Source organism: Rousettus aegyptiacus, unplaced genomic scaffold (genome assembly GCF_014176215.1).
Source record: "Rousettus aegyptiacus isolate mRouAeg1 unplaced genomic scaffold, mRouAeg1.p scaffold_m13_p_1, whole genome shotgun sequence".
Lineage (NCBI taxonomy): Eukaryota > Metazoa > Chordata > Mammalia > Chiroptera > Pteropodidae > Rousettus > Rousettus aegyptiacus.
The window spans coordinates 33313974-33330721 of record NW_023416284.1 but is presented as its reverse complement, the minus strand read 5'-3'; the positions used below and the strand labels follow the sequence as shown (position 1 = coordinate 33330721).

The window sequence follows — 16748 nt, the reverse complement described above, 5'->3', positions numbered from 1 at the left end:
CACAATCTTTGTACAGGGTCACCTCACTGGACTAGGGAGGCTCAGAGGAAGAATGTTAATAATACTATTTATTGTGACTATTTGCAAAATTAATTTCTAGGCTAACCTAGTGTATATAGAAGTACACCCCCCAGATACACCTTTTTTGGGGCAGTTAGAACCATTATTAAATATTTAGATTTTAAACTGGAGTTTAATGGTTAGATATTAAGGTGCCTGTGTGTACATTAGGCATTATTCTTCCACAGTCAGTTACAAGAAAAATAATCAGTTTATTGGTCACTAAAGTAGTAATTGACTGAAAATAAAACTCAATCTAAAATGGCTCTGCTAAAATCTTGATAAGTGGACATTTTTATAGAATGATAATTTTTCTTTAATGTTTCAAGTGAATGAAAAATGAAAGAGCACCTCACTTCCCGGGTTTCCTGGGATTGTGTGAATTTCTACCCAGCTGGTCCAAATTGATTGATACAGGGCCAAATATTTGTCTGCCTACATTTCAAAGTCTATAATTTGCTAATGAATTGTGGTAATAATCTTTCATCATACATGAAAGATTTAGCCAAACAATTTGCTAAGTATGTATTTTGATCATAAAATTTTTGGACTTATACCAAGCTTTACATCTATTTTACAGCTAACGCATGGGGGTTGGAGGGAGAGCAGGGGGAGAAATAATACTGAACATGGACACTTGATGGAAAGGGATGAAGGAAACGAAGGAAGAAGGTAAAAGAGTAGTGTTGGGCAAGTCCTATGAGTGTCAATGGAAAACAAACTAGATTTGCACTTAGAATGCAAAATAGTATTTTTTAAATGCTGGCAGGGTCTTAGGCTGTGGTGTCCAGAGGTATGGTGTTCATGTAGATGAAGGCAAGGAAAGAATCTTTCCTTTTTCCTTTTACAGCTTCTTCACACACTGATTATGGAATAATTTTCTAGAAACTGTGCTAGAAAAATCAACTGCCTACAAATTGGAAGTAATTGAAGGCATCAGAATAAAAGCCAGATGTTTGTTAGGGTTGATGTAGAGACTAAAAAAAAAAAAAAAAGTGAAGAAATAAAATGTGATTTGACCAATTCCAGAAGGTGAGAAAAGAACTTCCCAGTTAAGCTCTTGAAATGACTGTAGACATCCAACAGAGTATTCTCTCCCTCCAAAACACAGACTGTACAAAGGAAAATGAGGCTTGTATTTGTAGGGGGATACTTAGGATTAAATAACCTCTGTTTGGGAAAGTTTGAACCTTATGTGTTTTGGGAGAGCAGCATAAAGTGTGCTGTAGAGGAAGTCCAGGATTAGCCTATGGAGTGAGAGGACAAGAAATGTTCTAAATAAGACTGTCTTGTGCATGTAATTTCTCTTTCATTGTTACAGATCAAGGTGCCATGACTTCCTATTTGACTGATATAATCTGAATTGTTTTTAAATTGTCCATGAAAAGAACAGCAGTACATTTTCCTTGCCTTGCAAGCAGGTAGTTAAAAAGGGGGAAAGGGTAACAAACCAAGAGAGAGAAAACATTATAAAAAAGATCAAACCTTCTATTTAATAAATTTTAAATATAAGCCGCTTTAGATTTCACATACTTGCTGGACCTCTTGAATACGTCACATTTCCAGAGTATTAATATATATCCATTTATACAGTTCTTTTTTTATTCGGTGATAGAGCTAAGCCGTTTTAATTGTTAGTACACTGAATGTCTATCTAAGATGGCACCATTGGAAACTATCTTAAAGCATTTAGGAAAATTAAAGATCTATATGTCAAACTACAGCTTTATTTCAGATGAATTGAAATCTTGTTTTACACATTTACCTTCTCAGCCTCTTTCATTCTATTTTGCTGACATTTTTTCTATTTTATCAGTTTAATACTTGTCATGATTTCTTTGTAGTTATATTGTTGTTATATTATGAAAGTTATTATAGTAAATCAAAAAGAGTCTATAATTGTTATGAAGGAAAAAAATGATTGAAATTATGTTTAAATAAAATCAATTATGAGATAATTGCAACATTCCTGATTCTTTTGTTAACAATTTTATAAAAATTCCATTTCAAAAACACATATTAGAATTATAGATTATGTATGTTAAATCCAAAGCATGCTTGTTGCCATTTGTTTTTAGTCTTTTTGGTGTTCTGTTACCAATAGCGCTTCACATTTACATGCCTGCCTTTACCTGATTAAAATGTGAAATATTTCTCAAGAAGTAAGTTTGAAATGTCCAGTAGTAGTAGTAGCAGTAGTAGTAGTAGTAGTAATAATAATAAGTCAGTTAACTATTCATTTCTCTTGAATCGGGAGATGTTTCTTTTATCTTTCATATTGTGCACAAGGGAATTTTAATAAGGTGTTTTTAAAGGCTGCTGTTTTCTTGCAGGTGAAAATTTTTATTGATGATAACATATACACATGGATCACTGCCTAGAATTTGAAATTTCAGAAATATAGTAAAATGTCTTAAGAATCCTAGTTTCTTTTAGTAATTGCTATTTAAAATGTTGTCATCGATTTTTATATATGATGAATGGAGCAATATGTGAAGCATGACTCGAATGTAAATGTGATTGATATTAACGTGCATACATGACAAAAATTTAAGTGAATGTTGACACTTTCAAATTAACCACCTTTGATGTTGATATACATCTCCTCTATTGCTCAAAAGTTATGCTAGATTTCCAGAAACTGGTTTTAGAGACTATTTTGCATATTTTGTTTTGTTTTGAATGACCCCACTTATGGCCAAACTTTATCCTATGAAGAGAAGAAATCAATTTGTTGAAACTGCCAAAAGTAATTTGAAGCCAAATGTTATGAGCCAGGTAGTTATTCAATCTGGGTAGTCATATTTGTGTTTATTCAGGTTAGGTGTCTCTTCTTGAGTTCCTCCTCTCCCTGTGAACCTATGTCTGTCATAGCATTTATCACATTCATTTGCAATTATCTGTTTACTTACTTTCTCCCCTGTTAGACCAAGAGCACCTTAAGAATAGGAAAGTTATTGGATTCATGTCTTTATTTCTGGGTCTACCATTGAATTTGTCACAGAGTAGGTGTGCTCAGTGAATGAGTGAATTTAAAAAGAATATAAATGAGGTTATTTTTAACTGAAGACATTTGCAAAAGTGAAGTTATCCAAGTATTTCTGAGTATTTCAACCATTTCTAGTATTAATGTTGACACAAATATATACTCTCTCAGGGGCATTATTATGAAAAGATCTCTCTGATTTGGCTATAAATTTTCACTTATTTGTTTAAAATGAGGCTGAGAATAGTTTGCACAAAAAGTGCAGAATAAAACTCCTACTTTAAAATAGATTTATGCCATCCTTAATTTGTAATATCTGCCAGGTAATCGATTGGTGGTTTTCTTCTAAATAAGGTTATAGCTGATTTTTAAAAAAATGTTTTTTGAATCTAGGGATGCATTCTTACAGATTTTAATCAAATTAATAGTACTTTTCAATTGGCAATTAACTAGTTTGTGATAATGGAAAGATTGTACTATGGTGTAGGGAATCTGAGTTCTAATTCTCCTGCCACTAGGTTCAGGATCATCTATACTTGAATGGTCTTGTGTGTGTGTATTGCATTTATTTGTCCTTGTCCTAATGTAGAACTGCGAAAACTCAAAGTTTTTGCTAGTGAAAATATTAACTGTCTTGGAACTTTAACATATGCATAAAATCCCTGAGTCTCATTTAACCTGGTATAGATTCCTGTTGCCGTACCTCTATCCTTTTGTTTGGTGTTTGTTTTCCTTCTCATGGTAGACTCCTTGAGGGCAGGATCTTAGACATTTAATCTTCATATTTACAGTACTAAATATAGTATTTACAGCCTTTTAAATGATTGTTTAATGAGCAAAGATTTACATGAATCAATATCCAGTGGTTAAAAAGGAATTTGGAAGCCTTGGATTCTAATGTCTGATATTTTGCTTTATAGCTATATGAGTTTGGGCAATTCATTTAACTACTCTGGGTCTTGGTCAAATGATTTCTGGTTCTAAAATTTGATGATTACATGTGAATTTTGATATTTCATATGTGCTTCAAATAAACCTTGTGGGGAGAGAGACAGGGAAAAGTAGTTAATAGGCAGTCACTTTGTGTATAAATGTGCATATGTTACTGTGGAATGTAAATTTCCCTTTAATCTTTAAAATATTATTTAAGAGGTTTAAGATTACAATAGAGGCCTCTGTTGTATGGTGCTTGAGTTTTTATAATTGAGATTTTTGTTCTAAAAAACAAAGAATTTTATTTTTTATCTTAAAGTAGACTTTTACCTTAAATGTATATGATGTAACAAAACTGAATTGAATGAACAAAACAAGTCTTGCTAAAACATAAACATCTTTTTAATATTGAGATATAATAAAAGTAAATGATATTAATTTGATGTCATTAGCTTCACTTGGATAGGTGAATTAAAATTCTATGTAAATATCAAGGCTATGGTACCACCATAAGGATAGACCTATAGATCAGAATGGAATAGGAAGTCCAGAAATAAGCTCCTTACATTTAATGTCAATTTTTAGCAAGGTTGTCAAGACGCGTCAACATGGGAAAGAGTCTTTTCAACATATGGTGGCAAGACAACTGGATATCTACATATATACGAAAATAAAATTGGACTACTCCTTCATATCATATATAGAAATTAACTTGATTGGATCAAAAACCTAAATGAAAAGCTAAAACTATCAAACTCCTAGAAGAAAACATAGAAATAAATCTTTGTGACCTTGGATCAGGTGATGATTTCATAGATATGACACAAAGAAATACAAGCAACAAGATGAAAAACCAATAAATTGGACTTTATCAAAATTAAAAACTTTGTGCTCCAAAGGGCACCATCAGTAAAGTGAGAAGACAACTCATAGAATGGGAGAAAATTTTTCCAAATCATATATTATAAAAGATTTATATCTGGAAAATATAAAGATTTATTAATGCAGTAATAAAAAGACAACCTAATTTCGAAATAGACAAAGGATTTGAATAGACTTTTCTCAGGAGGAGATATGCAGTCAATAAGCACATGAAAAGTTTTTCAACATCTTTAGTCATTAGGGAACTGCTAATCAAAGTCAGAATGAGATACCACTTCACACTAATAAGATAGCTAGAATAAAAAAGATGACAGTAATAAGTGCTGACAGGGATGCTGAGAAATTGGAACTCTCAGATATTGCTAATGGGAATGTAAAATGATGCCGTAGCTTTTGAAAACTGACCTCAAAAATTTAAACAGAGTTACCATATGACTCAGCAATTCCACTGCTAGAGATATACCAAGAGAATTGAAAATGTGTGTCCACAAAAAAATGTGAACATGAATATTCATAGCAGCATTTTTCTTAATAGCCAAAACATGGACACAATCCAAGTGTCCATCACTTGATGGATGAATGGATAAACAAAATATGATATATTCGTAAGTGGAAATTTTTCAGTCATAAAAAAGGAATGAAGTAAATACATGTTACAACATAAGCGAATCTTGAAGAAATTGTGCTAAGCGAAAGAAGCCAGACACAGAAAGCCACATATTGTATGATTCCCTTTATATGAAATGTTTGGAATAGGCAAATGTATAGACACACAGAAATAGATTAATAGGGCAATGAAACTACTGTATGTGATACTATAATGGTGGATATATATCATTATACATTTGTCCAAACCCATAGAATGTACACCACCAAGAGTGAGCCCTAATGTAGACTATGGACTTTGGATGATAATAAAATGTCAATGTAGGTTCATCAATTGTAATCAACATTCTGTTCTTGTGGGGGATGTAATATTTCTAGTTTCTGAATATGCCTCGTTATGTTTAAAAAGGTTCCTTTAATTCTCCTTCTGCTTGGCCCCTTCTTCTCACACTGTTCAAAGACCCCTATATTTTCAGGAAGACCATACTCAACTGATACATCCTTCAGGAAATCTATAATCCTTCATCCTATTGTAATGTAACCTCTTCTTACTTCTTGATTTTGCCCTCATTTGCCACTGAGTGATATTGTGCCTTGTACATTCATTTATGTAATTGTCTTAGCCTGTCTTCCAGCCTATAAGCTCTTTGAGGAAAGAGGGACTGTCTTACTGATCCTTATATACTCTATAGAACCAAACAGAATGCTTTAACAGTAGTAGAAGAAGAAAAAACATTTGTTGAAATTGAGTTCCATTAAACCATTCTAACCACAGCGCTTAGATATACATCTGTTATAGCACTTTGTGGTGTTAACTTGCAAAAATTCAATTGAAGTTCTTAGTTACAAATGCTGGAGCTAATTTCTGTCAGTGCAAGAAAGCTGATTGTTAGATAGATATTCAGGAATTTTGTGAACCTGATAAACCTTGAAATCAGCCAGAGTGAGAGTATTTACACCATGGAAATCGGCAAACTTCAAATCACAGCTTTTTGCTTTGGGAGAGCCGATTTATCAGCCCACCACTGGTGTGTGTGTCTAACCCCCAGTAGACCGTGAACTTCAGATCCATTTCTGCCTCAATGCCTGGCCTATGATAGGAACACACTTTACTAAATTAATGAATAAATAAGTGATTGAATATATCAGCTGCCTATTTCTCTGCTGCCTGGCTCCTGCTGGCAGAAACCGAATTTCAGAATCTAGTGTATTTTTGAGAACAAGTTCAGAAATGACCTATTATCATGGACTGCAGTTTTCTCTCTGATTCAGAGTTTGAATCTAAAAAAGTGTCTATGGGAAGTGAAGACTATTAAACACACATGTTTCAATAGCACAGTAAGGATGGCATTTCTGTCCATTATCACCTTGTTAAGCTACTCCTGCTATGACTTTGCTGCCTACTAATTTTTTGGCATCCATTGCTTAACTGATTGACTCACCTTTCAATTTCCAAGTTGGAAGCCAATAGTGTGAACCAACTCAAATTAGCTGAAAGATTTCCTTTCACATTTTAAGAGGTAACTAACTGATTAATTTTCTCTATTCGTAAATGGTTTAAGTTCCAACAAATGAAAATATAATGTCTTAGGACCTTAAAATATTATTTTAAAAATTACTGTATTACAAGAACTTGTGCTGTTGCTTTTTTTCTGTTAATGTCCCTTTTGATTTTATCAAAAGTAACATTTATATAAAATGAAATTTAAAGATAATGTTATGAGTCATTTGGATTTTTTATTTTTTCTAAAACATTCTCCATAGTTATGATGCATAAGTTTAAAAAATAATGCTGTGTTTTCTGACCATTCTATGTGTCTTATATTGCTATCTAAACGCTAAATCACTTTTAATGTCTTTTACGTTTTGAGGAAGATAAATACCATGTTGAGATCTCAACACTAAGTGTTAAAAGAATAGAAATAGCAACTTACTCTCTGAAGTGCTGAGTAAGTTTTATGTTGCATGCACCAAATTTACGTGACGTAGAGTACCTTAAATTCCTTTTAAAAAGATGTACAAGTATGTATTAAATATGTATCAGATTCACTCTTATAACCAAGGAGGTAAGTAGGCTAATCACTAACATAATTTTTTATTTTTAATTTTTGGAGTTCTGCTCTCACTTTACACAACAGGTTAAATATTTTGTTGATAAAATCAAGACAGAAAATGACATTTGGACAACATGCGTATTTGTTGGTTTTATTCAAAGTGCGAAAAATTTCAAACAGTTCTAATTAGGTGCAAGTGCACTCTATCTCTAGAGGTACATCTCTCAGCGTCAGCTACTCAGCTACTCAGTTGCATATTGAAATTCTTAGCTGAATGGAATTAATATACCATGAATACTGAAGATATTTTATTCAAAAATAATAATAGATGACATTTTAATAAAACCTTGTCTGTTCTATGGAAAAGGTAAGAGATAGAAGCTGTTCAGAAAAATGAGAGATTCCTATTTGGGTTAAAAATTTATAGTATGCTAGTATTTGTTTGCAAATGCGTGTATGCAAGAATACTATTAAATCATTTCCAAAGACGGATAAGCATTTGCAATGTATAATACTTCAAAACAAAATTAACTACTTTTCATTTTTCAGACAAAGTCAGGCATCACAAATTTTAATAGAAAAGATGCACACAACTAAGAAAGAGTTTTCTTTTTTAAGACATTTTATAAAAACAATTAGAATCCTGAATATAGTGTCTGTGATCTATAGCATGTTGTTAGTTTATATCTGTAGAAGCAACTGTTCAGGTTACCATACAGAATGGTTTTCTATGGACTCTATATGTAATTGGTGTGCTTAAATTCTGTGCTTATATGTTCTGACCGCAAGAATGGGAAAATCAGAAGTACTTTAAGTACTTGAGCGTCTTGGAGAGGATAGAAATTCTCTCAAAGTTCTGATCACTTGAGGGAGATATTTGTTATGGAGACTACTGTATCGAGTAGTAGTTTCAACCAGATGATCCTGTAGGTCAATTCTGGCTCTATCGTTCTTAGAATCTGTTATAGATTGTCAAAGTATTTCCTAAATAACATGACAGAGTATTAAAACTTCCGTTTGAAGGTATCCTTTTTGTAAAATACATCTTATTTAAATAATGTGTAGCAGGAAACAAAACTAGAAAATTATAATTGATATTTAGTGATAAAGCTAATTGTCAATAATACTCAAACATTAGTTTTACAGAACATTAATTAAATATTCCTGTTATCAGTCTGTTACATACTATCACAGCTTAACATTTCCTCAACGTGGAAAATACTGTTTTAATCTTTTAAGACCCCTAATTCTGTATGATAATTAATTCCATATGAAACAAGTGATTTCTCAAGAACCTACTATGTTTATTAGATATATCACAGTGAAAGTGATTTTCCTTTTTTATCTAGATTTTATCTCAGGCTAACATATTACTTATTTTGAAATAATGGTGTAAGTTCCAAACTCTAGAACGTATTTCCGTTTAGATCATTTACCAGAAATGAACTTTATTGTCAGTCTGTGTGGTGGTTTTATTAGATGTCCTAACTGCCAAAATGTATGGATTAGACTCTACTTAAATGCATGTATAGAAACTATTTTTAGTATTTGCATTTTAAATATGTGCCATACACATACATTTGTAAATATATAGCAATTACCAACTGTTTTATATTTAACTATGTGTTTTTACATTTTAACTGCATATTATGATTTTATTAATCAGTGAAAATGTGCTTTTAAGAATACTAAATTGAAATACAACTGGTAGAAATAAAGTAGAATTCAATGAGAAATTACTGAGAATTATCACATTTACTTAAATGCATAGGGCTCTTGCCTACCATCTACCTTTCTATCTAGAACATTCTTTCCATGATTTGCTTCTCATTCTTCAGGTCTCAGCTTAAATGTTGACTTAGAAAGACCTTCTCTGCTACCATTCCCCAACCAAATGAAATTTCCCTCCTTTGCTAGTTTCTGTCACTGAACCTAGTTTATTTCCTTCATGGGACAGATCATAGTTTTAATAATGTATTTACTTACTTGTCTTTCCTATTAGACTATAGGGTTCATGGAAACAAAACCATTTCTTTTTTATTTTCTGGCATAACCCAAGCATTTAATTCCACAGCTACAACAAAATTTTACTGCCTATAAGAAAATTTTCTGGTCAAACTCATTCCCTTTCTCTCTTATACTGATAGAGCACTTAATACTCAATAGCCACTTACACCCTTTCCATGCCTGTTTTCTTATTTCCAAAATGATGTCATATCTCAAGGATTTTTTATGAAGATCATCTTTAGTTGAGCATTTAAAGCTCTTACCACAATGCCTAAAACATAATAAGCACTCAATACATGTTTTTAATATTAATTTAAGATGTATTAGTGCCTGGATTGTGTGAAAATTGTTTACCATTGTGTCCATTGCTCTCTTTTTGCTATAAGCTTCAGGAGGTGAGTGAGTATGTCTTAACTTATTTGTCAATATTATATCTAATATAGTATTTTATAGCAACTTAAGGTCTAATTCAACATCCATTGGGTGCTTGATTCTATCCTCTAAATATTTGCAGAGGAATACTAATTGCTGTCTTCGTGTCTGAACATTATTATGAGCTAATAACAAACAACCTCACCTTTATTCCACCTTGTTCACCACCAGCTCCAGCCATTCAAGGGTGCTCTGCATTCTTTAGACATACCCCTGTAACTTCCTGTACCTTTGCTTGTCCATGTTCTTTTCTGCTTTGTTTTTACATTCCATGTCCATATCTAGAAAGTTAAGGTCCATGCTCCAAGGTGCTAACTCTATAAATTTTTCTCTAATTTTTCATAGAGATAGAATGACTTTTTCCTCTCGGCTCTTTGTTTATGACTTTCTTTTGGTACCTTTGGTACCTAATGTATGTCTTAAATTTGGGCATTTGTATAAAGATCTGCCTATATAAAAAAGAAATATAGAGTCCTACATTCAACAAATATAGTGCTCCTACCATGTACTAAGAATCATATTACAACTTATAGCACAAGGATAATTTGCATGTGGGCTTTCTAAGGAGATAAACTCACACATATTAAAGATGATTTAGTAAGTGCTGTAACAGAAGTCTGCTAGAAGGTTGTAGGAACTGGGATAACCTCTACAGGGTTGAAGAAGGCCATTTTAGGAGGCAGTATTTAAGGTGGACCTTTAAAATGAGTAAGAATTTTTCACGTGAACAAAAGGGAAAAGCATGGAGGTGTGAAAGTAGCTATAATTTAAGGAAACGTCATTTTTCTAATCTACCTAGAAAAAAGGCTTCTTTTATCTTCAAATCTTGTTATGGTCTGCCCAGCATGGTGCTTGACATATAGTAAGAATAACAAATAAAAGCAAGTGATATGTCTCATACAAACCAGCATACACTACTCTCTATGTCCATCTCTTGCTTCTGCTTTCTTCTGAACTACCTTTATTCTCAGTCAGTATCTTTCCAAGTGGTGTTGATACAGTGGCTTCTATGTAAAGCTCTGAGTGTATTCTGCCAGTTTGGTAACTTTAATGAAATTCGCCTCTCTCATACTTAAGGCAGAATCTTGGCACTGATTTAACTGGCTCAGCTTGGGTCACATATTCATCATTAAACAAATAACTTGGTGAGTGAGAGGATAACAAGTTATTAATTTGGAGAAGTAAACGAGGGCTAAATCATTTCTAAGTATGATAGGATGCTTTTAAAGGCTTCATATAGAGAAACTATATGATCTAATTTATATTTTTTTAAATACTGTTTTTGCTGCTATGTGTAGAATGGATTGCGGAAAGCAAAAGTGAAAGCACCTAGACTGACAAGGTGGTTATTGTAATAGTCTAGCTGAGAGATGGTGATCGTCCTGTTTTGGTTATGGATTAAAAGGAATGGATGGTAAGATTAAGGGGAAAATGAAAGATGATTCATAAATTTTGACTTAAGTAACTGAGTGAATGGTAGTATTATTTATTGAAATAGGGAGGACTGGATGTGAGGATAGTTTAGTTTTGGCTGTGACTGTTCATCGTGAGAAGCAGGTATATCAGTTGGATAAGTCCTTAGGTGTCATTTTTCTCATCTATAAAGTGGAAATAATGCCTTCTATTTAAAATGGTTACTGTGGGATGTGTTAGCATATAAAGCATATGGCATATAATGGTTGAATGAATAAAGTTTATATTCAAAGCCTAATAACTACACCCTTTAAAAAAATTGGAACCAGCTTCCTTTACCTCACTAATTTTGTTGCAACATTTAGCAGTTACAAAACAACATACTGTGTGCTTATTATCATATTTGATAGATAAAGAATCTGGCATAGGAAAATATATTTTTTAAAGCAACTATTTTACTTTATCAGATTGTCCAGTTCTTGCCTTCTTCCTTCTGTTTTATTTATAAAAATGGTGAGTTTTGTGAAATGTGTAAGCTAGAGGAAAAAAGGATTCCCTATAGTACTTTGGTCAAATACTAATGAACTTGCCCTTAGATATATGCTTGACATTGCCTAACCCATGAGTTAAATAAAAATGACATTGTGGGTTCAGAAGTGTACAGTTGCATGTTTACTCAGCCCCTGTACACTTGGCTACAAGGCTAATGCTATTTGGACTTATGAGAGATTGGGGAAATGACTAATGCAGTTTTTGGATTTTGTATTGTGGGATATATCTTAAAGAGTAGGGGTGGGGATTTGGTTAAAGCTGGGTAGAGCAGGGAAAGGGCATGACATAAGTGTTAATTTTGAATGGGTAGAGGCTATATCAGATACTCTTAACTTATCCAAAACATGCAAATTAATTATTTTACTTTTGTGATTTATAATGTAGCCTAGATTTGCTTCACAATCCATACTTTTCTAAACTTAGTGAATAAAATGAAATGAAGAAATTATCCATACATTCAGATTGACATTAAGAAGTATAACAATAAGTTTTCCATCATCGTGTTGGAAATTTATTTTAATTACTCAGAAAGTACAGGAATAATATTTTTATTATAAATGACTCAGGAATTCAGAAATCTGAAAAATAACACATGGCAATCCTGTTTTGTGAGTTGCGTAGATTTCTCTAGGATAGCTAGTTAGAAATGGAGTGGCCGAGTTGAGGGTTATATTTTATTTTTATAGATATCGACAAATTGCCCCCATTAAAAAAGTTTTACCTACTTCTTCACCTACTGGGAGTATGCGACATGAATGTTACATTGTATTTTTACCAATTTGTTTCCCAGTTGAAAAGTATAAATGTTATTTTGTTTTAATTTGTATTTCCTCAATTACTAATGAAATTAAGCATTTTTTCTTGTATCCTGGTTTATCTTAATATTATAGTTTCCAAACTATTTTATTTTGGTGTTTATTGAATTACAAAGTGATTAGTTGATGTGCATGTAGTAATGATTAAATTATAACAACGCTGAGACACTTGGTTCACACTGTTAAATTTACTTTAAAACACGTATATGTCGCGGTATGTAATTTATTGCCCTTTTCTTGTTTGTCCCAATTGGAGTAAAATGTGGAGAGTCAGAATGGCACAGTGGTTAAAAGTATGGACTGTTGAGCCAGGTTGCCTGAGTCAGAGTACTGCTTCCAGCACTTATTATTATGTGATCTTCGTTAAGTTATATATCCTCTCTGTGCCTCAGCTGCCTTAGCTATGGATGAATGGGTAAAGAAAATGTGATTTATACATACAATAATATTATTCAGCCTTAGAAAGGCAGAAAATCCTGCCATTTGCAATAACATGGATCAACCTTGAAGACAGGTTATTATAAGTGAAACAGACAGACATAGAAGGACATACACCACATGATACCACTACTATGAAGAAATCTAAAATAGTCAGATTCATAGAGGCAGAAAGTAGAATGCTGGTTACCACATGTTGGAGAAGGAGGAAGTGGGAAGGTATTAGTCTAAACATTTAAGTTTTTGTTATACAAGATGAATAAGTCCTATTGTAAAATATAGTGTCTATAGTTAACAATACTGTATTGTATACTTAAAATTTTGCCAAAACGATAGATCTTATTTTAAGTATTCTTATCACTAAATGATAACAATTAATAATAAATAAAGACAATGGGAAGTGATGGATATGTTTATGACATAGATTGTGGGGATAGTTTCACAGATGTATGCTTATCATTAAGTTGTATACATTAAATATGTGCAACTTTTTGTATTTCAGTCATACCTCAGCAAAGCAGTTTAAAATAGAAAATTTATGAAAATAGTTAATGTGTGCAAAGTGCTTAAAAAATATTAAGTGCTATTTGAATGTCTGCTAAATAAGTTAATTAAATTAATAAATTGTATTGCATATTGAGTACATGTAATCTTTAATCCACTGGGATCTCAGCATTTTTATGACCTCTTGATGCAAAGATATACTGTAGCTCAAATGTTAAAGTTTAAAAATTGCATCTTGAATATATACTTTGTAAGTGTCTCCCAGGATGATTATTGACTTGAAAAGAATTTCTAAAAAAATTTTTTTTCTGAAATAAGTTAGGTGAAAAAGAAAATAGTTTCATTTTCAAATGTTCATCATTGACCTTTAGAAACTAAGATTTTTTTTTGGAGCAATGGGTGGTAGCCTGATAACGGTTGGAAAAACCCCACAGGTTTTCGATTTGTAAAGAGTGGGTTCAAATCTGGCTCTACTACATAATAAAGCCATTTCTATACCCACAGGGTTGATAAGAGCATGAAATGTAGTAACATGCAAAGTATGTAGATCAGTGCCCTGGCACACAATAAATGATAGTCCTAGCTATTATAATTGTCTCTTCTCAGTACTCTCCTAAAACTTTATCGATGTCTTTATCGCATTGCATCATGAATATTTATTTCTGGATGGGACCTTCACAGGGCTGTCACTTCCCTGAAGGCAAGGATATTGTGTTCCTATCTATCTTTGTATCCTTCCTGCAGAGGTTGCAAACTGGCAACTACAAGACCTGTTTTGTTTGGCTACTAATTTTGGTTCCAGAGTATTTTAAATTTGAACTGATTACCAACATTTAAAAGGAGGCTTTTCATTTAAAAAAAACAAAACAGGATTCCTGGTTTGTGGCTTCTGTCAAAGAATCAGAAAATTCTAGCAATACCAAACCCCAGATTTTCCATAGCAGCAATCAGCTCTTCTGGAGTATCAGCTGCCTCCGTGGATGAGGTATGCTCTATTGTTTGCCATAGCCCCCTAAACCCCAGTATTGCATCCTCAAAACTAAGGCCGAATGCTGTTTTTCCATCACATTCACTCATTTATGTTTACCTATCTGGCTGCTAGACACTTGGATTTGAGAAAGCTGCTCTAAGTGACTGTCAGAGTCTGGAACATAGGAAGCCCTCAACAAGTATTTGTTGAATGGATGAATGAAAGAGCCATAATCTACAAATAGAGAAGGTTTACCAGATTTATCTTAAAATGTTCACGATGATAAGTAAGGGTCTAGGTCTGCTTTAGCAACAGCTATTCCCATCATCTTTTTCAATATACAGCATGAAGAAGGAGTGGTAATGTTGGGATGTCAGAGAATGATGCTCTGAAATAACAGGCTTTCATTGGATATGCTTGCCAGGCTGTCACAATTTTCAAGAATAGACATCCTCAAATTTAGTCAATATTGACATAATGCAGTGAAACATGACAAAAGATGTGATCAAATGCATTTGGCGTTTGTTTTGGAATGCATGACAATATCTATTCACTTAAGCAAAAACATACAAACAACACCTAACTGTGTTTGAAGACAAGATATCTTTGATCAGAATCTCTGAAATATCTCTTTGACTTAGCTATTCATATAAACTTTATTAATTTGTACAAGACAGTAATTTGGGATTTATGATTATTTTGACTAGTTGAACTAATGTCTGTCCTAAATCTGTGAAGGAAGAGTTAGCAAAGTAAGCAAGCAGTATGAGGTAACTTTCTTAGTCAAGAAATGGGGCAGGGGGTAATGATCTATGAAAAAGAGTGAACTTCCCTAATTTTAGTTTTTGGGGAAGCATAGCAATACAGTAAAAAAGAAAAAGTGCGTCAAAGTCCCATAGATTTCGTTTTGAATCCTGCTTCTACTTACATGGAGTGTTGGGACCCTCAGTTGCTTTTTCTGTAAAGAAAGATTTAAAGCTACACTGAACTTCACAATAAGAATTAGAGAATACATGCATGTATGTAAAGCACCTGACAGAACCTTTGCATTTCATGTTTTCTCTGTCTGGGGCATTCTTGGATTTGTACTTTCTCATTCAGGACTCAACCCCTTTAAAGTTGAGAATGATGGGTAGGACTCTAATACCACTCTTCACAGAACTTATCTAATTCTGAAGTTATCTTGTTTATATGTTCACTTATTTCTTTTCTGTTTCCTTCTCCCTGCTTTACCGTGCCCACCATACACATACTATAGAATGAATGTGAGCTCCATGAAGGCAGAGACTTTGCCTTTTTAGTTAGTGTGATAGTCCTCCCTTATCTGTAGGGGATGTGTTTCAAGATCCCTAGTGGATGCCTAAAACCACAGATATCACAGAACCTGATATATGCTATGTTTTTTCATATATATGTATACCTATGTTAACATTTATGCACAGTATGATATTACCAGCAATAACTAATAATAACAATAACAACATAATAACAATAACTAAAAACAGAACCATAATAATAATATACTGCAGTAAAAGTTATGTGGTGTGCCTTCTCTTTCTCTCAAAATGTCTTATTGTACCACCCTCCTTGAGATGATGTGAAATGGTGAAATGTCGACATGATGAGATGAAATGAGGTGAATGACCTTCTGACAATACATAACAAGCACTTTATGGCTTCTCTTTGGCATATCCGAATTGGCCAGCATCACTGCTCTTTGAGTCCATTATTAAATAAAATAAAGGTTGCTTGAATGTGTACTGTGATACCAAGACAGTCAGTCTGATAACCAAAACAGCTACGAAGGTGACTAATGGGCACGTAGGGTCTACAGCATGGATATGCTGGACAAATGGATGATTTACATCACAGATGGGACAGAGTGGGACAGTGAGAGATTTCATCATGCTACTCAGAGCAGCATGCATTACAACTTATAAGTTGTTTCTTTCTGGAATTTTTCATTTAATATTTTTAGAGCACAGCCAACCACAGGTAACTGAAACTGTGGAAAGTGAAACCATGGATAAAGGCAGAATACTGTACTACAAAATAGTACCTTCCTCATAGTAGGCACTCAATAGATATTTGTTGAG

General features: G+C 33.1%; 1 protein-coding gene across 2 annotated transcripts in view; it reads left to right on the top strand.

Annotated features, from left to right (window-relative positions):
• The window catches only part of FAF1 (Fas associated factor 1), a 341571-nt gene that overhangs the window by 150955 nt on the left and 173868 nt on the right, over nucleotides 1-16748 (top strand). The gene's annotated exons all lie outside the window — the stretch shown is intronic.